The 27,597-nt window shown below is 50.1% G+C and overlaps 1 pseudogene; it reads right to left on the minus strand.

The window, feature by feature from the left end:
• Positions 1 to 886: 886 nt before the first annotated feature.
• Positions 887 to 27,597, minus strand: part of LOC139440076 (ornithine decarboxylase antizyme 1-like) — a 77,851-nt pseudogene continuing 51,140 nt past the window's right edge.

A 27,597-nucleotide genomic window follows, 5' to 3' on the forward strand; every position in this document is an offset into this window, starting at 1 on the left:
CCTGCAATCCCATTTCTAGGTATATACGCAAAAGTATTGAAAGCAGGGATTTGAACAGATATTTGCACACTGATGTTCATAGCAGCATTATTTATGATAGCCAGAAAATTAAAGCAATCCATGTCCATCAATGGATAAACAAAAGGTGCTATATACATACAGTGGAATATTATTCAGCTGTAAAAAGGAATGAAATCCTGATTTGTGCAACAATGTGGATGAACCTTGAAGACATTATGTTGAGTGAAATAAGCCAGACACAAAGGGAAAATATTGTATGAGCTCACTGATATGAAATAATTAGAATAAGCAAATGCATAGTCAGAATCTAGAAATTAGGTTACCAGGGGACGGGATGGGGATAGGGAATGGGAAGTTAAAAAACAGAAACAAAAACCAAAAAAACACAACACTTTGACCCAATTCAAACCACCAAAGTTTCTGGAATGAGTTCCCTGGAAAGGGTTCTATGAATGTCCATAAGGAGAGATGGATCTGTGTTTGGGGAGAGTTTGATCTGGAGAGGAACCCAGTACAGATGGGTATTTAACAAAATCCTTGGATTCTGAGTCAAAGGGCAGACTGTGAGTTCATGGGAAAACGTTCACTCATTCATTGATGGACTCATTCATTTACTCCATTTACGCATTCACTCATTTGTTCAGGATATATGTCTTGAGTGCCTAGTAGTTGGGCAGGACTGGAGTCAAAGCAGAGAACAAAACAGAGTGCCTGGCTTCATGAAGCTTACACATATGAGAGGGACACCAAAATGCATAAACAAAATGCATAAACCCCTTGAGGAGGCGGCGGGCGCTAAAAATCGCCAAGACCGCGAAGTGAAGGGATGGAGAAGGTCTCCGAGGCGCGGGGAAGCACGCACCTCTCACGTCACGCGCAGGGTGGGCACTCCACCAGGGGGCGCTGCGGAGACCCGGATGAGCCACGGGGTCACGTGGTGCAGGGGGCGGGGCTCTCCATCAGGGCAGTGTGGGCGGAGACCCGGATGAGCCAAGGAGCTGGCCTGTGGTGTCTGGGGACGGGCATGCTTGGCAGAGGGAACAGAGGGTGCGGAGCTCTGAGGGGTGGTGAGGCGACCAGGAACTGGAGCAGAGAGAGCAGGGAGAGAGTAGATTGTCAGGGTCAGATTGTGAGGCCCTTGTGGGGCCGCCTCAGAGCTTCGGATTTTATTGTGAGATGGAAGCCGCTGGAGAGCTCTGGGCAGAGGAGAGAGGGAAACGATTCATATTCCCAAAGGCCCACTTCGGCTGCTTTGCAATGCTTTGCAACGGCAATCGTGGGGCAAGGAGCCCCCAGGACGCTGCCGAAATGGTCCCAGGGCCGAGATGACGTGCAGCGGTGGGGGTTCAACGTGTGCGGGTAGCCGTGGCAGGCTGGAGGTTGGGTGGCTGGATTCCTCACTGGGTGGATGGAGCGGATGGACTGGCCGTTCGCAAGATAAGGGGCCACGGCGGTCAGAGCCCCGGGTGGCCTTTGTGCTGCCAACCAGGCGCTCACATCTGTGCATCACTGGGTCCTCAGGACAGCACTATAAGGTGTGCGTCATGAGTGGCCCTTTACTGTGACCCTCTGAGTTGCGTGGGCTCTCCAGGGCGCACAGCGTTAGACCCCTAGAACTTTGACTGGGTAAGACAACCTCGTAAAGCCGGGTGAGCCTCGGGAGTGCCCTGGCCTCACCGCCCCTGCTGCAGTCGGCGTGGGACAGGCTCTCCCGGATGGCACTCAAAAGCCCACATCGGGCTGCCTTGCTGCTGCCGCCTGCCAGTGCGCAGTAACACGGAAAAATGCTGCCCCGGCCGCTGAGCTCCCAGTGGAGCCTCGGCACCTGGTGTCAGTGCATGAGTGTGTGAGTGCGGTGGGAGGGACAGGGCATGGCGGCAGGGTGCCTCGGCTCCCGTCTAAATGGCAGAGCCTGCCCTTACGGCTGCATGTGCCGGGAGGAGAAAACAGACCATCAACCTTCTCTCCCCAGGCTGATTAGGGAAGGGAGGGGGGTTTAGACACAACACAGTTGTCTGGGGCCTCCCGTGCACTCCCAGGACAATAAATGTGAATTGAATGAAGAGATGGATGGATTGTTCTTTTGTTTTGAAGCATTCTACCTTCATTGCATCATTGACTCTCACAAAACCTCTGTGAGGTCGTGAGTCCAAGTCTCATTTTACAGTGAAGAAACCAGGATTTAGAGAAAGGAATGCTGAGCTGATGGTAGCCTCCCATGTGGGGGATAGAGGAGCTGGACAAGAGGGGGAGGGGCAGCCTGGGTCTCTGTGCAGGCTTGGGACCCTGTCCTCACTCCATTTCTCTGCTGTGCTGAATTAGGGAGGAGAGCCCTGTGGTGTCATTTAGACCAGGATTCAAGACCCTGCTCATCCCACCTTCACTATGTAGTCTTGGGACAGTGTTTTTCCTTCCATGACCCCCAGCAGTATACTCTGAAAAATGGAAAATATAGTACAGACCTCAGAGGATTTGCCCAAGAATGGGATGAGACCATAACAACTATACAAACTGTAATAATAAGAGCTGATACCCAGCATTGTTCAAAGCTCTTTCTTGGTATCATCTCATTTAATCAGAACAAAGCCAGATGAAGGGAATACGATTATTCTCCCTATTTTACAGATGAGGAAACTGAGGTTCTTAGTGGTGCAATAACTGAAGTGTTACAGCCAATTGGCCTGCATGGAAGTGTGCTGAGTGGCTAATATTGTTATTCACCATCTTGAAATCAGTGCTTGTGGGGTTTGAGGCCCCTAAGGTTTGAACCTCAACTGCCGCCTCTTCACCTTCACCCCTCAACTCCCTGCGGAGGAGTTCCAGGACGCTGAGGTGCGGAGGATCTTGCCGGCTCAATGCTGGGTCTGCAGGTGCCTTGGCTGAGGCAACACTGCCCTCCAGTGGCGAGAAGGCAGCATAGCCTCTGGTGCCTGTGCTCAGGCCGCTCAGCCCGCAGAAGGCCCGGGGAAGGTTGGTGCTCTGTGGTGGTGCCAGAGACTCCTGGGAAATGAGAGCTGAAAGGTCTCCTGTGTGCTATAAAATTAATCCTTGTCTGTGCATGTCCCCGTGCAGGGAGTGAGCAGGTATTTTTGAGGGGTGGGGGTGACTTCTGACTTCTGGAGGCAGTGCCTGCTCTCCCCTGCGGCAGGGGCATGCTGGTAAAGGGTTAACAACCAGCTTTCTGTGGGAAAAGCCCTGATGCGCGGCTTTTGCAGGTTTCCAGCAGGGCCTGGCTTACAAAACGGCTCCCGGCAAAGGAGCCACACTAGGCGAACACAATGTGGTAACGTTAGTCAGACACCAGGTGTGCGTAGCTTGGACGAGAACTAGGACGAGAGAAAAAAAAGTGAGCTCTGACCAGTCAGCCTCAGACACGTTTCCTTCTGCCTCAGTGTTCCGGGAAGCCACCAGAACAGGTCTGCACCTGACAACCCCCAATTCCCTTTCTGATTTTTTTGACTGTACGTTCCCAATGCCTCCTGAATGCTTTGGAACACCTGCTTTTACTTAGTGCTGCCCAACTCATGAAATGCTACGCTGTAAATTAAGCTCTCTTCTTTCTATTTGCAGTAGCAATTCTTTTTTTAAAAAAAAAAAGTCTATTTGAGTCTTTCGCCCATTTTCAAATGGGGCTCCTGTGTTTTTTTTTAAGGTGGTACTGGAGATTGAACCCAGAACCTCATGTATGGGAAGCAGGTGCTCAGCCACTGAGCTACCCCTGCTCCCCAGTAGCGGTTCTTTTGACAATGGTTGGTGTTAATGCAGAGAAAGGCTATTATTTCATCAGTACCTCTAAAGGCGAGCATAACTAGGGAGGGGCGGGGGTTGTTTTCCAACCTCCCCGCTAAAATCAACGCAGGGAGCACAGAGCATCAACTGGGCCCAGCTGGTGAGGAGTCTCTGCCCGTCCCAGCCTCCTTGCTCAGGACTCAGCGTGAAGGCATAAGTGAGGCATGGTCTCAGGCCTCAGCAGGGCCGGACTGACTGTGTCCACGAGCAGGGCATCCTCGGCCAAGTCCCTCACCTTGCTAAACCTGGACTGCCAGACTCTTGCTCACCATGAGAGGCCAATCAAGTTCCCTTTCTCTCTTACCTCCTTTATTCGGAATGTTTCTGCTCATTCATTGACACCCAAATCTTCCCATCTGCACTTTGCCATCCCCCTAAGTCAAAGGCTCCCACCTCAGAAAGGAAAGATGCTTTATCCCGGTGCCAGCCGTGAACGGCGGGGTGGAACTGCAATCCTCCTCGCGGCTCTGCCTTCTGCTCCCCGGGCACAGGTTTGCCTTTGGAAACTGAGAAAGGACAGAACCGGTTCCTGGAGGATCATCAGTCTCCACTGCGGAAGCCGACAGACTTCCTAGCAACAGCAATTACCTCCTAATTATCCGTTCTTGTTTACAGGCCCCTGATGGACAGATGGAAGATGACATCACGGCTGCACCAAGCTGTTGTCCTTGTCAATTCACATTTCCTGAAATGCCTTCTTGCGCTGCCATTGTGGTACTCAGGGAGAACCGAGAGTAGATTCCAGAGGAATGGATTGTCTCCCAGAAGAGACTGGAAGGATTCTGGAGTCTCAGTTTGTTTTGGCTACTCCTGTCATTTCCCATTCATCCATCTATCCATCCATTCACTCACTTACACACGCGTGCATGTGTCCTTTTATTCCCAAGTCCTGAGGGAGTTCCAACAGGCCCTCTAAGCCTGGAAGAGCCACAAAGGGATGGAACCACGGATGGTTCATCACAGTAAACGTTTGTCAACTGAATGAATGAATGAATGAGTAGCTATCGAGATGAAGTCCATGCCTTCAAGGGAAATATAAACTCATGGCAAGAAGTACCATTGAGAGTGGGCAGGGCAGGGATCAGACCTCGTACATTATAGGTGGAGAAACTGAGGATGACCTGAGGCTAACGAATGAAGGTGCTGATTGCGGTAGAGTGATCTAATGAGCATCAGCTCATTATTTTGAACATCGATAATGTTGGTTTCCATGTACAGACCGTATTTCGGGATAACCAAATAGCTGGTGAGGATAAGCTCTTCTTTCGTGGAAGAATCAAAGTTAACAAATGCAGAAGGAATGACAGAATTGGAAAGTCAACCTTTCTCATACCAAATAAAACCCAATGCTCATTAATGGCTGCTAAAACTCTCAAGGCACAGATTGATGTGGGAGTTTATCCTTGATGGATCAGCCTGACACTATCTTGACCCGCTGAGCAATTTTTGTTGTTGTTGTTTAAAGATTTGTTAGCTTTATTTTACTTTATTTATTCCCTCACCCCCGGGTGGTTCCCTTGTCTCTCTGCTGATTGTTTGCTCACCTTCTCCAGGAGGCCCCGGGAACTGATTCTGGTACCTCCGACATGCGAGGTGAGTTCCCAATGGCTTGAGCCACATCCGCTCCCCACAGGCTGCAGTGACAGCTGGTTGGTGGTATCTGCTTGTTGCAGCAGGGTCAGCATCTAGTTCTCTGTGGCAGGGACAGCATCTAGCCTGTCTTCTTTTAGGAGGTACCAGGATGTGAAGCTGGGACCTCCCATGTGTAGGCAGGTGCCCAACTGGTTGAGCCACATGCACTTCCCCCACTAGGCAATTCTAACATCACCAATGGTGGGACAACCAGTCACGAGACATCTCAAGACAGTAAGAAGCACACAGCACCACCTATAAAGCATTTGTGCCAAAAATAACTGGAATCTAATCAAGCTTCTGGAACTAAGTTTCAAGACATATGTGAGAGAGAGGAACTTGTAAGCAACATCGACCAATGAGCCAAAACCATAAGGTGAGAAATTCTACAAGAAAAAATGACCCAGTTTCTTCAAGAAATGAATGGCACGTGAAGAAAAAGAGGAAGGCAACTTTAAAAGAGAATTGTGACATGTAAAAATGCAATGGTGGATCCTGATGCCAACAACCTGTTATAAATTGGCATTTTTGAGACAACTGGGGAGACCTGAACATGAACTGGGTATTAGCTGTTATTAAAGGAAATACTTTTTATTTTGTCTCATGGGACTTGGGCTATGTTTTTTTAAAAAATACGCTTAAGTGGCAGAAAATCATCTAAAATAGTGTCCAGAGTTGCTCACTGATGTTGACCAGTACTTTACCCTTCCTGCAAAGCTCTTTAGTTCAGTAGCAGTGCCACAGCCCCCGTGGTTGGGAAGGCAAGGAATTTGAACCTCTTGCTCACCTCCTCCCTCTCCCTCACCCCCTCCCTCCATGCTCCTCTCATCACACTGCCTCTTGATGCCTGGGCTCTCTCTACTCTTTCCCATCTCTAATTCCAGCACTCTCTTCCGGGTCACCTCCCACCTGGGCCACCACAGCCACTGTTGCTCCCTTCTAATTCATTCTGCACACAACAGCCAATGTGATCCTTTAAATGCCAGGTATTTGAGTTAGAATAACACTCGATGCTCTAAAGAGGAACGTTAAAATTCAATGGCTTCCCCCATCCTGTTTTATTCATGTCTTATGCCACTGTCCAATGTCAGCGATTCTGACTGGCAGGAAACATTCATGAGCTAATTTAGGAACCAAGATGCCTTTCATCTTGTGGCCTCACCTTTCCCCCAGGGCTTCAAAATCCCCTGCATCCTGTGATGGAAGGGGAAGAGAGTGCTAGGAAGGTTGACTTGATTCTTAAGTGCTCCATCCCAGAGGTGATGTGCATCACTTCTGCCCACATTTCATTGGTGAGAACTAATCACATGGCTACCTCCAGTTGCAGGGCAGTCTGGGAAATGTAGTCCCCTGGCTGGGCAGCTGTCCCCTGAGAAATAACACCATGTAAGCAACTCCACATGCAGAAGATGGTTGTGTGGGGTCATATGTATAAAGAGCCTAGAACCATGCCTGGCACATAGTAAATACCTAATAAATGTTATCGTTCATTTCCATTTAAGTAACATCAACACGATATTTCAAAAATTCAAACACTATGAAAACGCATACAATCAAAATTAATTCTCCCTCTCATCCCAGACCTCCAACCCTTTGCTAAGGAAACTGGTATCATTAGTTTCTAAAGCAGCCAGTGTAGTATGTGGTATGTAAATAAAATGCAAGCATCTATCTTTTTTTTTAAGTAAAAACGATACTCTATTTGCTTTTATTCACATAACGATACATGCTGGAGAGCATTCCAAATTTTCATACTTATATCTGCCACATGCTTTTTAACAGAGCATAGTTTCTGGTAGAATGGCAGGAAGGTAATTTATTTCACCAATCTTCTCCTGATCAGGAGGACATTATGTCATTTCCATTTCTTTGCTTATTTGGTAGAAGGAAGAAAAAAACTACTAACCTCCAGGCTGCCAGGCTTTGCATATAAAAATGAGAATGGAGGCTTTGATTTGGTGAGCTTTGCTAGGAGCTGTCACCGGAAGGCCTGGGTCTCTGACAGGTGTGTGCTCAGAAGCCTCTTCAAGCTCCCTGAGAATCCAGCGAGGACCCCTGCTTCCGCACCCTTCACCACCCAGCTGTTCAGAGGTTTTCGAGGGCACTCAGGATCTGCTGAATGGGGGCAGAATGGGAAGGGCATCTTCTATTTTTCCCCTCTTAGCACTTGTTCTTTCCATCCCACAGCCCCAGTATTTTAATGGGTGCGTTCGTGTGCACAGAATGTCATTTGCATGCAGAGAATAGCAAGAATATCCTGGCCACTTTAAATCCCACTATTTAACATATATGGTGTTCAGCAAACAGTGCCATGTGTCAGTGCCTCTTCATTGTCTAATGAGTACAATCAAAGCACTCAGGTGAAACTGGTATAGGTATCGTATGTGTGTATGAAAGTGCAGTCGATAGAAACTTGAGTTATATTTGCACTTCGAGTATTTAATGCTTTTCTTTAGTTGAGAGGGAGAAAAGTCTCTTCTAGCAGAGTGCACAGCTCTCCTGTTGCTCACAGGGCAGGAGGGTGCACCACGTTTAACTTCTGAAACGTTATTAAGAAATCGATGCATGTGTGTACTTATAGTTCATGTCCAGACAGGTTGACCAGTAGTTATTGCACACGAAGAACATTGGAATTAATAAAAGAATGGCACATACGCATTATATCCCATAGCGTGGATAATGTTACCATGTTCTGTTTTTAAGGGATGATTCTTGAAGGATGAAAATTAGGGCTGGGGTAGTAAGTGCAGTACACATATTACCAGGGTACTGGCATGCCCCGTCCCGCTGACCAATAGAGACTTGGAGAAGTAGAAGAGACCTGGATCAATAATTTGGCTAATTAAATAGACCCTCTCTGCTGCTTCTGCCTTAACATATTTTCTTGGCTGCCGCTGAGGCTCTCTGTCACACCATGTGACTGCTTCCAAAAAAAACGTGCCCAGGGAGGGAGGCCATAGGAAGTTACTTAGAGTGATACTGGGGATTGGCTCGTACCTCCCCTCCACAAAAGTCATGAAGATACCATTAGGTAAGGTGAGGACTCACTCATGAACAGATCTTCAGAGATTCTATTTAGTTGAGGCCACATTGAATCGGGGTGGGCCTTGGTCTACGTGGCTAGGGTCTTTATGAAAAGGGGAGAATTTTTGGACACAATCAGTAGAAGCCAGAAGTTGGTGGAAACCAGAGGAGCGGACAGAGAGAGAGAGAGCTCGCCATATGACGGAGGGTTGCAGAACCTAGATTCTGGGAGAGGACATGGCCCACCAACGTCTTGATGCTGGACTTCTGGCCTCCACACCTGGGAGACAAAGAATTTTGTCGTTTAAGCCAACCCATCTGTGGTATTTGTCACAGCAGCCCTGGCAAGCAAGACAAGGGCCAACGATCCTGTCCCAGCTCCCACAGTCATAGCCCTCGCTCAGTGCAGGCTGGGGATGACGTGCCCAGTGACCCCTCATGTCCCTACTTCTGTGTCTTCCCGGAGGTTTCCATGTCTCAAGCCCAAACCCAGCCCTGCAATCACTTATCCATTCATTCCACAAACATTTCCTGAATACTCATTTCTGTGGGTAGAACTGTGTCCCCCGAAAAATATGGTGAGTTCCTAACCCCCAGAAACTCAGAATGTGACTTCATTTGGAAACGAGGTCTTTGCATATATATTTAATTTAGGTGAGGGCACACTGGAGTAGGGTGGCGCTGAATTCAAAGTGAGTGGTGTCCTCATGAGGAAAGGAGAGGACACCCACATACGCGCACACACACATACACGGTAGAATATGGTTCCCTGCCATTACCAGAAGACAGAAGGAGACAAGGAAGGATTCTTTCCCAGAGCCTCGTAATTTTTGCATTTACCGACTGCAAGTGTATAGAATTGCAATGTCACATGGATCCAGGGAGAGGTGACGACGGGGCGACCAGCTGATCTCAGTTTGTCCTGGACTCTGCTGATTTTAAAGCTCAGTGTTCCTGGGCAGTGGATGTAGCTCAAGCGGTAGAGCACCTGCTTCCCACGTACAAGGTCCTGGGTTTATTTCTTTGGTACCTCCTTAAAAAAAAAAAAAGGAAAAAACCCACAATGTTCCACATCCGAGCAGTTCTTCCAGGCCCAGCCAAACCAGAACGTTTGTCACCCTAGGAAGAACCGAGGCCAATAATTCAATCTAGCACCTTGAGACGCCCATTTATTAAATAGCAGCAGTGTGCTAGGCCCTTCCTCCTTTACCTTCTCGTTTAATCACCACGGTAACCCTGGGAGGCAGCCGTTATTATCACCATCACCGAAGAGCTGCACAGACGAAGGCACAACGAGGCTCAGCGACCGTCCCGCATTGCACGCTTCGAAGGTGAGGGAGCTAAACTGGGTTCTAGAGAACTCTCGGGTTCCCCAGAGGCGCTGCCATGCTGCCATGAGGGCAAAGGAGGCTGCCACCCTCTTCCCCTGATGATACCCGCGTGTCCTCATTCCTTTTTATTGGAGTGGTTCACCAGTTCTCAAAGTGGGAACCCTGGGGCATCTCGAGGTCCTCTCAGGGGGGCGGCAAGGTTGACATTTGCGCTGATGGTGAAAAAGCAAGAGGGTAAAATTGCTCGCGCTTTAGTAGGAATCAGAAGGAGTGGTGTTAAACGGTTCTAGTCATCATTGTATTCTTCAGCACCATGCACTGGCTGCGAGAACAAATGCAAATTTCACTTAAGAATGTTCTTGGTGAAGCAGTACAAATTATGATTTAATAAATCTCGGCCCTTGAGTACATGGCTATTAAATCTCTGTGTGACGAAACGGGAATCAGCATGGAGCATGTCTGCTGCATATGGAAGTTCAAGGTTATCTTGAGGAAAATTACTTATAATTTTATGAGCTGAACTAGCCTTTTATTTTTTTATTTTTTTTGACAACCGTTTCTCTTGAAAGTGCATCTGACAGATAAACCAAGGTATTCAGACTTGAGTGAATGAAATGAGTGCATCACATCAAGGAAAGAAAGGACAGTATTTTTTGCCAATGATAAAACTGGATCTTTCAAGCAAAAATTAGTATTTAGGAAAGTCTGTATTCGCTACCATGAGCTTGACAGGGTTCCAATAATACCTTCTGCTAAAACATGTGGTCGTGTTAGTGAATTTGATCTTTTGATATTTTACAATGAAATGTGACAACATTTGGAAGGTCTGCAGGATGGACTGAGCCAATGTTTTTCAAACTATGAGTGCAAGGTATTGCAAAATCATGCATAGGGAAAGGATCCATCCAAAATGCAAGACAGAACAATGGATTTAATGCAATTGGGTAGGGAAAAATGCAATGATATGACTTCAGCTTCCACGTTGCAGCTAATCTTTAAGAAAGTGCCAAAGAAGAATGTACACAATTATCTGAAACAAGGCTATTAAAATAGTCCTCCCTTTCTCAACAATTACACTTATTTGTGAGACCAGATGTTCTTTCTATATTTCAACCAATAAATATAACTCAACAGATTGAATGCAGAAGCAGATCTGAGAATCTCCTTGTTTTCTATTAAGCCAGGCATTAAAGTGATTGTCAAACAGGCATCAAAGCCCCTCTTCTCATTCCATATTTTTTCAGGGTTTGGGAAATTATTATTTTTTCATCAAAATACATTACGTTAAATGAAATGGGTTTAAAAATGAACTGCAGTGAATATTTTATAAATGTATTCATTTTAATTTCTAATCCAGGAAATACTATAAGCCTTTCCCAGAGCTAGGGAGTGCAGGGCAGCTGGGAGCAGATGCGTGCATGCCCCCGATTCCCCACGAGCAGTTTCCTTAACCTCTCCCAACCTCACTCCCTCCTCTGCAAGCTGAAGAAAATATTCGTACTTATTTAAGAAAAAATGAGATCATGTGTGTAATGCACTTAGCACAGTGTCTAGTGCTAAGTGCTCCATGAAAGTCTTTTCTCCTCCTCCTTGTGACTGTCACATGCATCATTATTATTGGTATCACCCTCTTCCTGACTGTTAATGTTTTTATTATTAGCGTTAAATGCCAGCCCTCCTCACCGGAGCTGAAGGCCTCTTCCCCGGAGCTGCCTCTCTCGGTGCTCCCAGCAGAGGGCGCCCCTGACCGACGAAGAGGCCTCTTTCCAGCTGCCTTGGGCCCTGCTTAGCCACGTCTGCAAGGCGCCTGGGAGGGGGCTCTCCACGTGGCTGACGCGCCCTGACCCACTGTCACTGCCCCCACCCGCCTCACTGCCCCTCGTGGGGCTTTCCGACAGGTGGCAATGACTTCAGCAGGGTCGTTAATGAACGCTTAGCAACTCAGGGTTTCCAAAGGCGTCTTTGCATTCCCGTAGCTTCATCCTTACAAGAACCTGGGGAGTAAGACGTATGTTTAAACCCACTTTGTGGCAAAAGCATCAAGCTGGAGGGGGAGCGTTTTCTCAACGTCGTTGCGCTGTCTTCCCCGTGCGCAGTTTCTCTGTGCCAGGGCCTCTGCCCAGCTCTTGTAGGCCTCGTTTGGGTCCATCCTCACTGGACCTTACGAGGGAGCAACAACTGCTACTTCTGTTTTGCAATGGAGGAGCCGAGGCCGAGAGAAGCCAAGGAATTTGCCAAGGAGCCTGAGACACGATGTAGCTTCCCGAACTCCAGAACTCTTGCCCACCAGCCTATACGAAGAGCGTTCCAGAAGGTGCTGGAAGGAGTAGGGGACCATACTGCTCTGAGGACGGTGAGCCCCACCCTGGCTCTCATGACCCTCCATGCAAAGGAGGGGGGACTGGTTTTCCTACCAGCTTCATAGGATGATTGCTGAAGCTCATTTGAGAGAGAAGGTGTGACATTGTTTCCTAAACTGAGATGGCGGGAGGGGATTCGAGCGTGAGCCCACGTCTGGAATTCAGGCAAGCCTGGGCAGGCCTTCCAGGAGTCCACAGAGCACAATTCCTGGTTGGTTGTGGTTGACGGTGGAGAATGAGGAAATGGTTTTGCACACTGAGACTGGGGAAGGCCGTGGCCAGGAGCCCCTGACTCAGCTATGGGGGTCCAGCCCTGTGGGGAGAGGGGCTGGCCAGGAGCCTGAGGGACCCTAGGTAGTGCCTGCAGTGCCAGCGTGGGACTACAGCACAAAGTGACTTAGTGGGCAGTGGCCTCGCCAGGTGGCCCGGGGCAGAAGAGGAAAGGGCTGTGTGGGCTCTCGGGAGACTCCCTGGGGCTCCTGGGAATGAGTGAACATGTGGAGGGATGGCAGAGGGCGAGGAAATCTGGACTATCCCCCTGTCTACTCCCGCAAGGAGGATGAATCTGAGAGCGGCTGGAAGTGGCAGCTCAGGGGAGAGGCTGTCCTGAGCTAGGCACCAAGCCGGGGCCTCCCCACGCCTCGACCCTTCCTCAGAAGCTCCCTCTAAGGCCAAGGAGCCTAGGATGGTAGCTTGATTTTTCGAACCCGATGGAACTGGGTTTAAATCCCAGCAATGCTATTTACTAGATGTTAGATTTGGGCAAGCATTTCTAGAAAGCCTCAGTTTTCTCATCAGCAAAATGGGATGATAATGATATTTATGTCATAGAGCAGCCATGAGAGTAAGACGAAAGCACACAGGGGCACTCAGTAAAGGGGCTCCGTCATCATCATCATTTACAGTTGAGGAATTCCAAGTTGATGACCAGGTGGCTCTTTCTCCTTCTACCTGTCTGCGCCATCCATCTTTCCTTTCAACCAATCGCCACATCCTCTTGAGACTTCTTTATAAGTCTCTTTCGAGTCCACACCCTCCTTCCTCTCCATACTTGCACTTCCCTGGGTCATTCACGCTTGAGGTGGCCTAGACTGCTTAGCAGAGAGGCCCATCACAGAGATTTGACCCCCTCCTCTATTTACAACCCTCCAGTTGGGAAGCAGCTGTGGCTCCATCATGTGGGCTCCCGTCTACCATGTGGGAGGCCCTGAGTTTGTGTCCGGGGGCCTCCTTGTGAAGGCAGGCTCACCCGCCCACCACAGAGAGCTGCCCAGCCTCCAAGCGCCGCAGAGTGCCACCCAGCCCGCAGCCACCACGGAGTGCCACCCAGCCCACAAACGCCACAGGGAGCCGACTCAGCAAGGTGACAGAACGAAAAAGGGAGGCAAGCAAAAACACAGAGGAGTGCCCAGCAAATGGACACAGAGAGCAGACAGCAAGCAAAAAGCCACAAGGGGGCGGGGGGAGAGGATAAAAAAAACCTCCAATGGTCTCTGGCACCTTCTGGAAAGAAAAAAAACCATAGTGCCTTAGCAGGGAACTGTTGTTTGCCAGGAATTATTAGGTTGAAAATGACAGAAACCCAAGTCAAAATGGCTTAAGAAAATGAAAAGAGGCTGGGAAGTGAGTCCGTTCAAGTCCTCCTAAAAGCAGATGTCAAGAGGGAAATAGATGGGGAAGCGATCTGTTGGGGCTACATCTGTGAAGGTAAAGGAGCAGGAGCTGGGGGAGGCAGGGCCCTACTGGTCTGATCCTGTGAAGGTGAGAGGGAAGCAAGGAAGGTTGGGTAGGAAGAGGCTCTAGTCTATAGTGCAATTTCTAAAAAAAAAAAAAAAAAGGGCTGGCCAGGCCAATGGGGAATCCTAGAGGCCAAGTCATAGCAGTTGGGGGACCCACTGGATAATACTAGCACCCCAGGTTCTAGTCATTGGCTGGACTGACTGGGAGCAGCCCTGGGCTGTGGGGAGGGAGGAGCCTGGCCTCAGAGTGAATGCAATGGGATACTGAGGGGCTGTCAGTCACTTTGCTCCCTGAAAAAGAGATCTGAGTGGCACTTTTCCTTGGCTGCCCTGTATGGTGGCCTTACACAACCAAAAATCCAGAATTAGTGTTGGGTCCACCTAGGTTTTCAGATGTGGTCTCCACAATACTTCATCTCATGGTCTTGCTTTCCTTGGAGTGGACTCTATTTTCAACTGTGTTCTCTCCACATGGAGGTAAGAAGGTCTCCACAGCTCAAGGCTCACCTCCTCTCAGGTTCAACTCCAACAGAAAAAGCCGGTGCCTTTCTTTCCCAATCATTTGAGCCAGTATCCCAGGAATACCTCTGATTGGCTCTGATGGAGTCATGTGCCCAGCTCTAAGCCAATCAAATACTAATGATGCATGTGACAGGGGGATCCTGGCTAGGATGATGCCATGCTCTGATTGGCCAGCCCTGGGTTGCTGTCCAATCCTGGAAGAGGTGGAATCAGCTCCATCCCAACCACAGAGGGGGAAGGTGGGGGTGGGAGGAGAGGGGCGCTTCCCAAGGAACAGAGGGAAAAACTGGGCACTGTACCAGAAGAAGGGGGCCGGTCTTTGAGTAGAAACAACAGAAGTCCCTTCTCTTTAGGTCATTCTTTACATTTCCCCCTGAGGCACATCCAGTGCTGTTTCCGTTGTCTCTCGATGGGCAACAAATCACCCCTAAACTTAGTGACTTAAAACACAAGGACCTATTATGTCTCAGAATTCAGGAAGTCCTCTGGGCAGTTGCTCTGCCGGGCTTGCCTTGGGTTGCTCATGGGACTGCAGTCAGCTGGCAGCTGAGCTGGGCTGGAAGGCTTCCCTCGCTTATCTTGTGCCTCGGGCTCCTCCACGTGGCTTCTCACCATTCACCAGTGCGCCCGAGTCTCTTTAGGGCAGGACGCTGCTTCCCAGAGTGGCCGAAGCCCCGCCTGGCACTCGGTCCCTTCTACCACATTTGCATGGCCGAAGACCCCAGGACAGCCCAGATCCAAGGAGGGAGGACAAACGGCCTCAGCCTCCTGAAAAGAGGAGCCACACAGAATTGGTGATCACCTTTAATCCATAAAAATAGAGATGAGAAAGGGAGGTGGTTCCGAATTTGGCCAAAGCAGCTGCCGGGCTGAAGAGTTTTCCTCTGCCCCTTTCCTGACCAGGGCCACGGCGCTGCCGCTCACGCTCAGCCTCCTTCTTTGGAGATCTGGGGTGCAGCTGTGACACCTGTAGGGTGCTGGGCCTGGGTCATAGGCTCAGGCAAAGCGCTTGGTCCCAGCACCCTGCCAGGCTGTAAACCCCTGGGGAGGAGACCCTCAGGACATCTTCACCCTGGAAAGGGCAGACCCAGCTTGTCACCCTGCTTCTGCCACTGGTGTGGGTAAAGCCCCACAGCACTGAGGACCCGACCTGTCTTGTTCACGGCTGTCTCCCCAGCACCCAGAACAGTGCCTGCCCTAGAGTAGGTGCTCAATAAATAGTCGTTGGTTGAATGAGTGAATCTCTCTGAGCATTGTTCATCTGAAAAACGGTGGTAGCAGCAAAGGTGACCAGCATTACATAGGAGGAAGATTGGTAATGCCAAGACCCAGTTCCTCTGAGGGCCTCTGAGACCCCATGAGGCCTGTCTCGCATACCCCTCCAGCCTCCTAGCATGCCAAGGCCTGTGGCTTCCTGCACCCCAACTACTGAGGCCTGGTTCCAGTTTCCCCAACTCACCTGCCTCCTCACCGCAGGACCTTTGCATGTGATAAATGCACCTCCCTTCTCCTCTTAGTTAAATACTGGCCCTCTCTGATATCTCAGCCCCATTAGCTCTTCTTGGGAGAAGCTTCCCCTGATCTTCTGTACACATGTCTTTGCAGCACTGTCTTTTCTTCCTGACTCTTCTCAGAGGTGGGAGCTACAGATTTGCTTATTTCCCTTTTTTGGTTAGTGTTGGTGTTCCCCAGCATATCATTGGCTCTACAAGAACAGGATGTGACTGGTTTACTCTATAGTGTACATCTAGAACTTAGTGCAGCCATTGGACACACCTGGGGACTGGGTGGATTGATGGCTGGATCAGTGAGAGATCTGCTGGCAGGGTACACTGTGCCAAGAGAGTCACTCAGTGACTGTCTGTCCCTTCAGTGGGTATTCGCAACTATTTATGTAAATGAGTGAAGAAGGGAATGAGCCAGGGAATGGCTGGAACTGATCCGTAGCACTAATTTGTGGGAGAAGATGGAATCAGAAATGTAATTACAAGGCAGTGAGCACATGTCAGAAGAATTTAAGTCAATAACTACAACAGTTCTCCAGCTGTCCCTCTCATTGTTCTTGAAATAAGAGAATTTCTGCTGATGAGGTGGGAAAATAAATTAAAAAGCCACATGAATGAGGAGCAGCCACTCATGAGCCGGTGTCCCTGGAGGACAGACTGGAGCCTTCAGCGACTCCGCAACAAGCTGTCGCCGCAGCCCGGAAAAGCCAGCAGGGCTCCGCTCCAGCCATCCCAGCCATGCTGAGCCAAAAATGTACCCAAGTCCTGTCTGCAGTTGACCTCGGCCCCAGCGCCTTCCTGGGCATTTTTGAGGAGGCAATTGGGAAACTCAACCCAGATGTGGGAAAGGACATGGGCTGGGAGTGAGTATTCAGACACACACCTTCCCCAGCCTTCAGCCGGGGCACCGGCCGGCAGACACTCCGTGAGGCCCACGTCACACCCCAAAAACCCCCGGCAGGCTGGGCTGGGACTTGAATCCCCACACCAGTACGTTAGAGTTGAAAGGGGCCCGTGGAGCCTCCAGGCCTTTCCTTTTTGACAGATAGGGAAACTGAGGCTCGGAGAGGAAACAGGGCTTGCCCGAGGTCACATAGCAATCCAGAGACAGCTCTGTCCTGCAGAGCCCTACTGGAGCCCGCCCGAGGAGAGGGAGCAGTAAAAATACCATCCTGTCTTTATCTTTCATCTTGGTATTTTGTTTATTGTAGAGTCGTGCGTTCATTTTGATTTTTGAAAATGTCACGTCGAAACAGTGGGTATACAGAAGACTACGTTCTGGGGATGCTTCCTTAAATCCTGCAACCAAGGCGAGGACCTTGCTCGCCTCACCCCAGTCCCAGCCAAGGGGCGCAGTCTTGGGCGCACGTTCCCTGGGTGGGTGGCGGGCAGCCCTTTCTCAGACGGGCAGCTCAGGGCTCCATGTCCACCTGGGCCCTGGGGTCGGGCGGGCGTGGGTTGGCATCCGGGCTCTGGCACCCTCCACCCCCTCAGGCAGGTCCCGTTTTAGTTCTATCAGCACAGTGCTCGGCCCCAGGCGTGGAGCAGCATGTGATGTGACCGCGACTCTGATGATCTGCCGTGGAAGGCACTGCAGCCGCGTGGGAAAGTAGCCGGCGTGGAGCTCCGCCTGGCGCTGAGACCTCAGTAGAGGGAATAGCATTTGCGAAGGCCCAGATGCCAGGCTCGTGGCAACTCAAGCAGTTTTGCCCAAAGGGTAAAGGAAGGGGAGGCTGAGCTAAAGAAGGGGGCCAGGCGGAGGGCCGCTTCTGGGCCAGGTTGGGGAGTTTGGATAATAACGTAGAAGACGATCAGATGAGCGGGCTGGGCTGTCACCCTGCAGGGAACTAAGTCAATAATCCTCTCCCTCCAGCGCCCACAGGCACTGGATCCTCAGTAGCCTCCAGGCCAGTCTGTATTCTCTCCGGGGGCTCTGGGCGGGGGCAGGCTGCTCCCCTCTGCTCCCAGACGCTCCCTATCTGACCTCCAGCCTCTTGCAGCCTCCCCACCCGGGCCACATTCCCCGACTCGCAGGCGTGCGATAAGGCCGGGTGTCTCCCGTCTGGCCTGGTCGAGCCGGCGTTTGGGGTCTTAGATTTCTATATTTATAGCAACAGGGATGAGGGGGTGCGGGCGGGCAGGGGCTAGGGGTGGGGGGCTGGCCCCCGGCTTCTGGGTCTTGGAAGCCGCCGAGCCACGGGGGGTATTTAACTCTCGGTCCTGCTGGCTGTGACTCCCGGGGGCGGCCGAGCCGGTGGGGATCGGGTCTCCCGGGCTGCGTTGACAGGCCTTCAGCGGGCACTGTAATTGCAGAGTTCAAACCATTCATTTTCTTCCTGGCAAGCCGTTGTTAAAGAGGTGCTAGCAGGCAGCCGGCTTGTCTGCAGCCAGGCTGATCAAAGCGCTGAGAGGCATCTGTTTTGTCTCTGTTTTCTTTCACCACCCCCACCTCCACTTTGGGGGGGAAAAAGGGGGGGGCGGTTAAAAAGTAGTTGATGAAAATGAATACCTGTCCTTCTCCAGAGGGCTGAAAGCAGCCACATATTACAGATATTAAATGCGCACGGGGTGTTGTTTTACACTTCGGCCCATTCTATCACGAGAAAATTGGAGCCAGAGAAGGCTCCCGTTTTGTCCGTTTCCATTAAAACCTCTCGGCGGGGGGTTTACGTTCTCGGGCTGGACTTCTTGCACCCTGAGGATTTCCTGAAGATTAGACTCTCCTCCGCGGTCAGCCGGCCAGCGCGTCCCGGCCCGGCCCGGCCCCTCCCGGTGGGCCTGCCGAGTCACCTCTCTGCGTCTTCCTTGGACCCCGGGCAGGGGGTTGTCCAGGTCCTTCGCCTCCCCCCGGCTTCTCTGGCTCACCTGTCCTCTGGGCCCTGAAGCTTTGGAACTTTCTCTTCAGCTGAGGCCCAGATAGGCTTCCTGCTTAAACTGCACTCTGCCCACACCCACACGCTTCTCACTTGGTTTTTTAAGAAAAGGAAGGACAAGGGCACCTCCCGAGCAAAGGTGAAGAAGGTTCTGCTCGGGGGTCTCAGGAAATGACACACATTGAAGGAGAAACCTCAGGAGAATAAATCTTGTGTTTTTTTTTTTAAAACACCGCATTTGGCATCTCTAAGCTGCGTTGAAGGGGGGAGCAGTCTTGCCGGCCCTACTCCGCTCTTCCTGCGGGTCTGGGGGCCTGGGCTTGGCGTTGACTTGCAACTTGAGTTCGGTTTTTTATTTTTGCAATCCTTTACGCGTTAAAGTCTCTCCATCTCCCCGTTAAGGGGGATACGGAAAGCACGCAGGTCTGTACCCCCTGTTTGAAGGGCTCGCAGCCCCGGAGGAGTAGCCCCTCATCTTGCATTCCTTTCATACCCCTGAGCACCAAGATTTCATTCGTTGCCCAGTAAGTACCCCGAGAAGGACCATTTGCTCCCTGGGGGGTTCCAGCCTGGGTACCTTTTAGGGTTAATTCTCCTCCCCCTCCTCTTTCTTGATTTCTGTATCCCTCTTGGCACTCAGGATAAAATAAACTTTTCACCTGTGCACAGGGACTTTGTCTTGTCCAGAGTATTTTCCCAGCCCTGGTTGCAACTGAATCCCCTCCATGCTCCTTTGAGGCAGACGCACCTCTTTCCATTGCAAAGATGCGGATAATCAAGGCTCTGAGGGCAGAGGGCCTCCCAAGGCCTCACAGGAAGTTGCGGCAGGCGCAGCCGGACGGCCCCCAAACTGGCCTCTCCATAGCATCCCCAGGGTTTGCCGGTGAAAGGACCCGGCCTTGCCATGGGGCAGAGCCGGGTTACAGACAGACTGGCCGTGGGCAGGTGGCTTTCCCGCCCGGCTCGGCCCTTAGTGCTTGCAGGGGCGTGCTAAGGAGGGCCTCCGAAGCGTGCAGGGCCCCACCAGCCAAGGCCCGCGGCGAGGGCCCTGCCCTGCCCCCGACAGGGTGTGGTTCAAGGGGCTGCCGAGTCCCGGGTTTTCCAGGCCCCGCTGAGGCCGAACGATTCCCTGTTCCTCCCCGCCAGCCTCGGTGGAAGCCTTGGAAAGAACCACGGGGTCAGTCCCGCGGGCGTGGAGAGGCGCGGGGCTTTGGTTCCCCAGAGGTTTCGCCCCTGCTGGCTCCCAGCCCGCTGCGCCGCCTGCTCCTTAATAAAATTCATCTGCGTGTTTGTGTGGGGCCTGTGAACATTTTTCCGGCTCCCAAACACCCCCGGGGAAGGGAGGCTGTGCCGTCCCCACTGTTCAGGACGCTGGCACAACCGCCAGATCGCCTTTCTACAGTGAACCAGACCGGCCAATTGCAGTATTTTCAGCAAACGGGCTTAATTCTCTTCTAGAACGAACTCCCTGGCACATCAGCTTTCCATTCATTAGACTCTGCCTAGGAAAGCTGCCCTGGATGGCATGGGGACAGCCTCCCCTCCAACACCAGTGAATCCTGCCTGGGCCGACTTAGGGCCACCTTCCCTGCCTGCCCTCGGCAAACACTAGCGGGTTGGTTAGATTTTTGAGGCCCACTCCCAGCCGCGGGTCAGTCCTAGCTATAACAGAAGGAAGGAATTGGACAACTACTGTGTGCCCAGTGCTGCAGGAAGCCCTTTGTGAAGTAATCAGTCTATGATGCTATGCAATGTTTGTTTAGTGTGTACTATGTACCAGACCTTGAGCTAAATACTTTACATGCACTCTCTCTCGTTTAAGCTTCATAATTACCCTTTGAGCTATGTGCTGTTATTATCCACATTTTTTTAGGTGAAAAGAAAAAAAAAGGCCCCGAGCGTGAAGTAACTTGCCCTGGATGGCAGTTAATAAGCAATGGTGCCGACACACAGATCGAGGTCAGTTGGACTAAAAAACCTAGTATGTGAACTTATTTTATAAAAATAACATTATAATATTATCTAACGCGATCCTCCTAACCACCCCATGAGGATGGAGTGGTTAATTCCATTTTATAGATGAGAAGATTCAAGCACAGGGAGGGCTGTAACTTAGACCACTCTCCTGGGAAGAGGGAAGGGTGGGATTTGAGCCATGAAAGCCTCGCTTAAAACTATACTCCAAGACCCGGCAGATCTTTGACAGGCTAAACACCCTTCCTTTACCTGATCCAAGTGGTGAGCTTTTACTTATCCTTCAAGACCCAGTTCAAATGGCCCCATTTTCAGGAAAGACTTCCCTAATTATTCTCAGCATGTTAGTGCTTCCTCCTGTGAGTGCTTAGATATCCAAGCCTATCCCCAGGTATTACTTTTCATATGTAATCTGTCTCCCTCACTAAAGAGCATCTCTTCAACGATATTCTTAAATCGAGCCCAGAGCGACACCTAAATACTTATGGAAGGTAGAGATTAGCTCCTGATTTTTTTTTGTAGCTACCTTGGGAATCTTAGAATTATTACTTGATCTATTACATCCATATAACATATACATTATATAGGGATTAGTGTTTCTCAGTTGGAAGTGAGCATCAGAATCATCTATAGAATTTTTTAAAAATATAGATTCCTGGAACCTACCTGAAACCCTCCATACACCATCGTGGTTAAAAGGTGTGTCCACAGCCCCATCGCCCACCTTCCTGAACAGAGCCCGCCCCTTGTCGTAGAGGTGAGAGGGTCACTAAGAGGAACCCATCAGTGTCCTTCTCTGCGGATTTTCTGTCAGAACCATGGGGAAGCATTCCCTTTGTACTTCTAGTCATCAATATGGAAAGATGTGGCTTTAGGGCTGGGGGCAGCCGTATCCTCCAGCACATGAAAAGCTTGTCCACGACGGGAGAGAAAATTTAGAGGGAGCCAGCAGGGGCCAGCCAGCTCAACTCCTACCTTTTTGGAAGTTTGATGACACGCGCTGTGACAGTTAATCCATGTGTCATCTTGGCTAAGTTAGGCGGTCCAGTTACTTGGCAAGCACTGACCTGCTTGTACCCTGGAGGTATTTTGTAGATGGAATTTCCATCTATAGTGAGTTGATTGCATCTACTATCAACAGGGGAAACTGCCTTCAGCAATGAATGTTGTCTCCTCATCCATTCGGTTGAAGGCCTCAAAGGGACAGCTGATGATTTCAGCAGAAAGAAAGAAAAATTTGTCTCTACTCCAACTTCTCCTGGGGAATTCATGCTCACCTTCCAGAGTCCCCATCTTGCAGCTTATCCTGGGGAATTCAATGTCACAGCCTCATCGGGTTCCCAACTTGCAGCCTGTCCTACAGAATTTGGACTTGCCAATCCCCACCGTTGCACGAGTCAATTCCTATAAGTCTCTTTATAGATTTGATATTCTCCTATTGTGTGTGTATATATACATATCCTATAGGTTCTGTTTCTCTGGAGAACCTTAATACATGAGCCAAAAAAAATCTCCCTCTTTTCCTTAAGCTGGTTTGAGAGGGGCGGCTGCCATTTGCAAACCCAAGCGTGTGATGTGGTGATATGCATTATGTGCTATGTGCATATTTTAATGATACGTAGTGGTAAACAGTGCTTTTTAAATAAATAAGGAAAGAATGTTCATACCTTGCCCCGATGGTATAATATAGAATATTTAACCTGTGCCAGCCCCTCTGCCTGCCATTCTCTCCATAAATATGTCCCCGAGGCTAGAACTCACTTAATCTAGCCCAAAGCCCATGGAAAGAGTGTGTGGATGGCTGTAGGGGTTTCCCAGCCACGATGGTGGAATCCAATTTTCTGAAGGCAGGACTCTTCAGAAGTGGTATAACCTTACTTCTTCAAAGAGAAAACTGAAGGAAAAGTTGAGGGCTGTTGCAAACACTGGCCAACAAAACTCAGGCAGACTGAGAAAATCCTCTCTGGGGTTGGACACACAAAGCTCTTCTCACTGTTATTTCTAATGGATGATTTAAGGGATTGTCCAGGTGAGTCTTGACTTTTCTGGACACTTCCCTCACCTGCTGACTTCACGTCCACATGTAAGAGGTTGTTTCTCAGGGTTGTTTTTACAGAAAGTTGCTGTTGGCTCTTCAGAAACTATGAGGCGCTAACTTTCCCTCCTTCCCCGCTGCCCCACCAGCACATCTACCCTCCTTCAGGACCATCTCCTGCCCCACGTTTCCCTGCAGCCTTGTGCTCATCAGTGTCTTGAAGGAACGCATGCGCGTCATCCGCTAGGCCCTGAGCTCAGCACCTGCTTCGTGGCAGGCCCCGCGCTGGGTTCCGAGGGCCCCGACAAGCTCAGAAAGAGGTGGCTGCCGCTCTCGGAGAGGTCCCAGCCTCTGACAGGACACGGTCAAGGACATGGGTATCTTGTTCTGTGACAGTGGGAATCTAAAAAGGGAGGTCCTGGCACAGAAGAGGGGTCCACTAGCATTATCAGCAAGTCAGGAAGGTCTCCCAGAGCAGGGCAACTTTGATCCAGGCTTTGACGGATGTGTAAGAGTTTACCAAGTACAGAGAAGAACATCCTAAAACTGCATTGGAACATTTTATGATTCAACTTTGAGAATTATGTCCCCAAATGTTACCTCACAGTAAAGAGGGTTTTTTTTGTTTTTTTGTTTTTAATGAAAGAGGGGAGAATTTATATCTTTTGGAGATTTTGCTGGGACCCTTTCCTAACCTGTACAACCACCTCCTGATGGAAGGAGAATCTCATAGAATATCTTGTTTCTAAAAGCCGCAGAAGTACACAGAGCAGTAGCAAAGTTTGACATATAATTATTTTATATAAACGCATTTACAGCTCAATTTCCTCACTCTCTGACTGCCAGTAATTTATTGAGACAGCTTTAGCTGAAACCATTTCTTGCTTGATAGAATATTCTGGAAAGGTGTGTTAGAATTTTCTTCTTTCTGCAGGGCTTCCCTCTTCTCTTTCAAAAGAGCATTATTTCCCTTGACCTTCGGCTTCTGAGCTGGAGCAGGCAGGAAATGGACCAGTCCTCTGTGGCAGGAAAATCATACGGTTTCTCCACTTCTAGGCATATCAGTTCAGTTCTGATTCAGGTGTCCAGAGCCTCAGAGTTTATACCTGGCTTTCATCCACCCTTTACAACATCCCCGGGAGGTGGGACCTTGTGACTCACCCTGTTTTGCAGGCGAGGAAACGAGCGCAACAAGAAAGGAAGAAAAGTCCAAAGAAAGGAGAGGAAAGACTTAATGGGCACTTACTTTTGCCGGTACTTTTCACATAGGTGACCTAATTTACTCCTCAAAAACAACCCTAGGAACGAGGTATTCTGGGCCCCATTTTATAGCTGGGGAAACGGAGTCTCAGAGAGGTAAGATAACCCCGTAAAAATCCGCAAGGCCCACGTTTGACCCTGGTCCTGCGCCGAGCCCCTCTTTTCTGGAATCAAATCCCGAGGCCTTTCAACACCTCTTGCTGCCTCCCCAAGGCTCTGCCAAGAGCCTGCTCTGTGCCTATGCGTTAGGGGGTGTTGTGGGTTGAATTGCATCTCCCCCCAAAAGGTATGTCCAAGTCCTAGCCCCTGGTCCCCGTGAATTTGACCTTGTTCTGGAAACAGGGTCTTTGCAGATGTGATTAGTTAAGACGAGGCCACCCTGGAGTAGGATGGGCCTTAATCCAATGTAACTGTGTCCTGAAAAGAAAAACTCAAGAGACCGGGAGCAGAGACCTGGGGAAGATGGAGGCGGGGATTCGCAGCTGCAAGCAAGACGGAAGCCAGCACAACCAAAGGCAGCTGAATGAAAAGCACCTCCTCTCTCAGATTATGGTCCACCGGAAAGGTGGGGTGGGAGGTGAGGGCCGCGAGGAGTATGTCTCAGTGAAACGTCCCTAAGGACCGAGGGATTGAATTTTTTCCCTAAAAGCTGCCTGGATTTGGCAGGCACGCTCTTGCCCCGGGGCTGTTTCTCTTTGGTTCATTTGCCTACTCTGCGGATTTCTCCTCCTCATTTACGCCCTTTGAGGAGAACAGAATGTATTCCCGGGAGCGTAAGGAGGAAGGTCTGTGTGGGGAGCCAGGCAGCTCTCCGCTCCAAAAGGCTCTGGGAATCCCGGCCCGCTGGCTCCTACCCCTTTGTCTCGGGCGTGCCTCTTTCCCTGCCAGTATATTTATCAATTTGACTCCCATGCTTTTATATTTATGTATAGAAACATGTACAAATGTGTAGTTTTTACTCTGTGTATATTTTGTTGTTTGCCTACATGGGAACCCACTGCATGGACTATTCTGCAACATTTCTGTTAGGTTGCAACTTTTCTTTCTTCCTTACAAATATATCTTAGATTTCATTGTTAGACTGCGTAGGTGGCCCACATGCATTTTAAGGGAAGCCCAGTGTTCCACAGAAGGCATGGAATACAAAAATACAAAGGCTTAACCACTTGCCTATTTAAGGACATTTCTATTACTTCCAATTTATCACCATTCCAAGCATATGCCTGCAGGGATGTTATGGTGACCCGGAGACTCATCCATGCTTCACTAACGTATTTCTCCCCCCTCCACACACACACCTGGCCTGTGGAAGTTTCCGGGTCCTCTGCTACTGAGGCAAAGGTAATTGGAAGGCCTCAAAAATTATAATCTCGATTTGCCAAAAGGCGGCTCCTCCCAGGGGCCTGCTGAGAGCAGTTGCCTGGGGCTTTGATCTGCTGATATTCTCCACCCGCCTGTGCTAGACAGCTGGGCAGATTCAATAAAAATGGTATCAATCCAAAACTGCTAAGAATCTGGATGCTTCTGTGAGGTTCAATCACCAAGCCCTCCACCTCCCACCCCTACCCTCGCCTTAGCTTCTTTCCTCACCTGCTACGTTGACTCTACCATGAGCTTCCCAAGCTTTAAGGCATGCTCCTCCAGGCCAAGTGGGTGGGGTGGGGTGGGGTGGCAGCTTTCTTCTCTGGGCACCAAAGAGGCCCCTTCACAGCTGGTCAAAGGACGGGAGATCTTGTAAAGAGATACCGCTTCTGACAGGAGGGCAAAGCCTGCTAAGCTTTGCCATCCCTGGGACGAGCTGTTCAGCTGAGGCTCCGGCAGCACGTAACCTCCCAGGTCAAGTGAACTCGCTAAATTTCAAAGGCACATCAGGCTGAAAATATACCCGCTTTGAACAAGGCTTAGAGAGAGGCACTGGAACACCATCTCTGCCTTTCCCACTCAACTTTCAGAAGTCCAGCTTCCAACAGCCTCCGTCCTGTGGCTTGTCCACTTGTAATCTAATAGGGACAGGGAAACTGGTTACAGAATACATTGGGATTTGTCATTCAGAGCAGCAGGCCTCCAGCAAGCTATCCCACAGAGGCCTCCTTCGCTGTCTATTCAATAAACGCGTCCTAAGCGTGCCTATGATCTGAGTAGCTCATTTATTCCTCGCTGCCACCAAGAAAGTGGAAAACGTCCATGGGGCAGATGAGCAAACAGAAGCTGAGAATGGGGCTGGGTTCTCCCAGTTGTTAAGAGCAGAACCAGAATTTAATCTCATGCCTCCCTATTGCCAAAGTCCACACTTTTTCTACCAACCCTCTTCAGTATCTTTTTTTTTTTTTTTTAAGATTTATTTATTTATTTAACTCCCCCCCCCTCCCCTGGTTGTCTGTTCTTGGTGTCTATTTGCTGCGTCTTGTTTCTTTGTCCGCTTCTGTTGTCGTCAGCGGCACGGGAAGTGTGGGCGGCGCCATTCCTGGGCAGGCTGCTCTTTCTTTTCGCGCTGGGTGGCTTTCCTCACGGGCGCACTCCTTGCGCGTGGGGCTCCCCCACGCGGGGGACACCCTTGCGTGGCAGGGCACTCCTTGCGCGCATCAGCACTGCGCATGGCCAGCTCCACTCGGGTCAAGGAGGTCCGGGGTTTGAACCGCGGACCTCCCATATGGTAGACGGACGCCCTAACCACTGGGCCAAAGTCCCTTTCCCCCTCTTCAGTATCTTTAAGGCTCCAATCTTTTTTTCTTTTTCATTGAAAATATAAAAATAAAGCTCACCTATTATCCCATCACCCTAATGCAATTGCTTTTTGTTTGGGGCTTTTACCTCAATTGATTGTTCTGTTTTAGATACAGCACTGGTTGGATAGCTGTAAGAGTGGTGGATGGATGGGTGGATGGATGGATGAATGGATGAGTACATGGATGGATGGATGGATGGATGGGTGGGTGGATGAATGGATGAGTACATGGATGGATGGATGGGTGGGTGAGTGGATGAATGAATGGATGGATGGATGAATGAGTACATGGATGGATGGATGGGTGGGTGGGTGGATGGATGGATGGATGAATGGATGAGTACATGGATGGATGGATGGGTGGGTGGGTGGATGGATGGATGAATGGATGAGTAGATGGATGGGTGGGTGGATGAATGAATGGATGGATGGATAGATGAAGGGAGGGATAGATGGAGAGAGGGAAGGAGAAATGGATGGGCTGAGAGAGGGATGAATGGATGATGAATGGAGAGAGGGAGGGAAGGAGAGAAGGAAGGAAGAATGGACGGATGGGCAGGCTAATTCATTAATTTCTGTTCCTTTATCCAAGACGTCTCCTGATCTGACCCATCTCTCACTCCAAGTCATATTGAACGTCCTCACTGCCTGGCCCCAGCACCCACATCCATTCTCTCCCCACTTCACTGATGGGAAAGCAGGATTGAGGAGGCTGGCTCCTCAGTGTTCTGAGCACCAACATGCCTGAGGTTAGAGAGCAGGGTTGAGAACAGTGGCATCCTGAATCAGGGTCCTTCCAAGGCTGCT

This window comes from Dasypus novemcinctus, chromosome 2 (assembly GCF_030445035.2).
Source record: "Dasypus novemcinctus isolate mDasNov1 chromosome 2, mDasNov1.1.hap2, whole genome shotgun sequence".
NCBI lineage: Eukaryota > Metazoa > Chordata > Mammalia > Cingulata > Dasypodidae > Dasypus > Dasypus novemcinctus.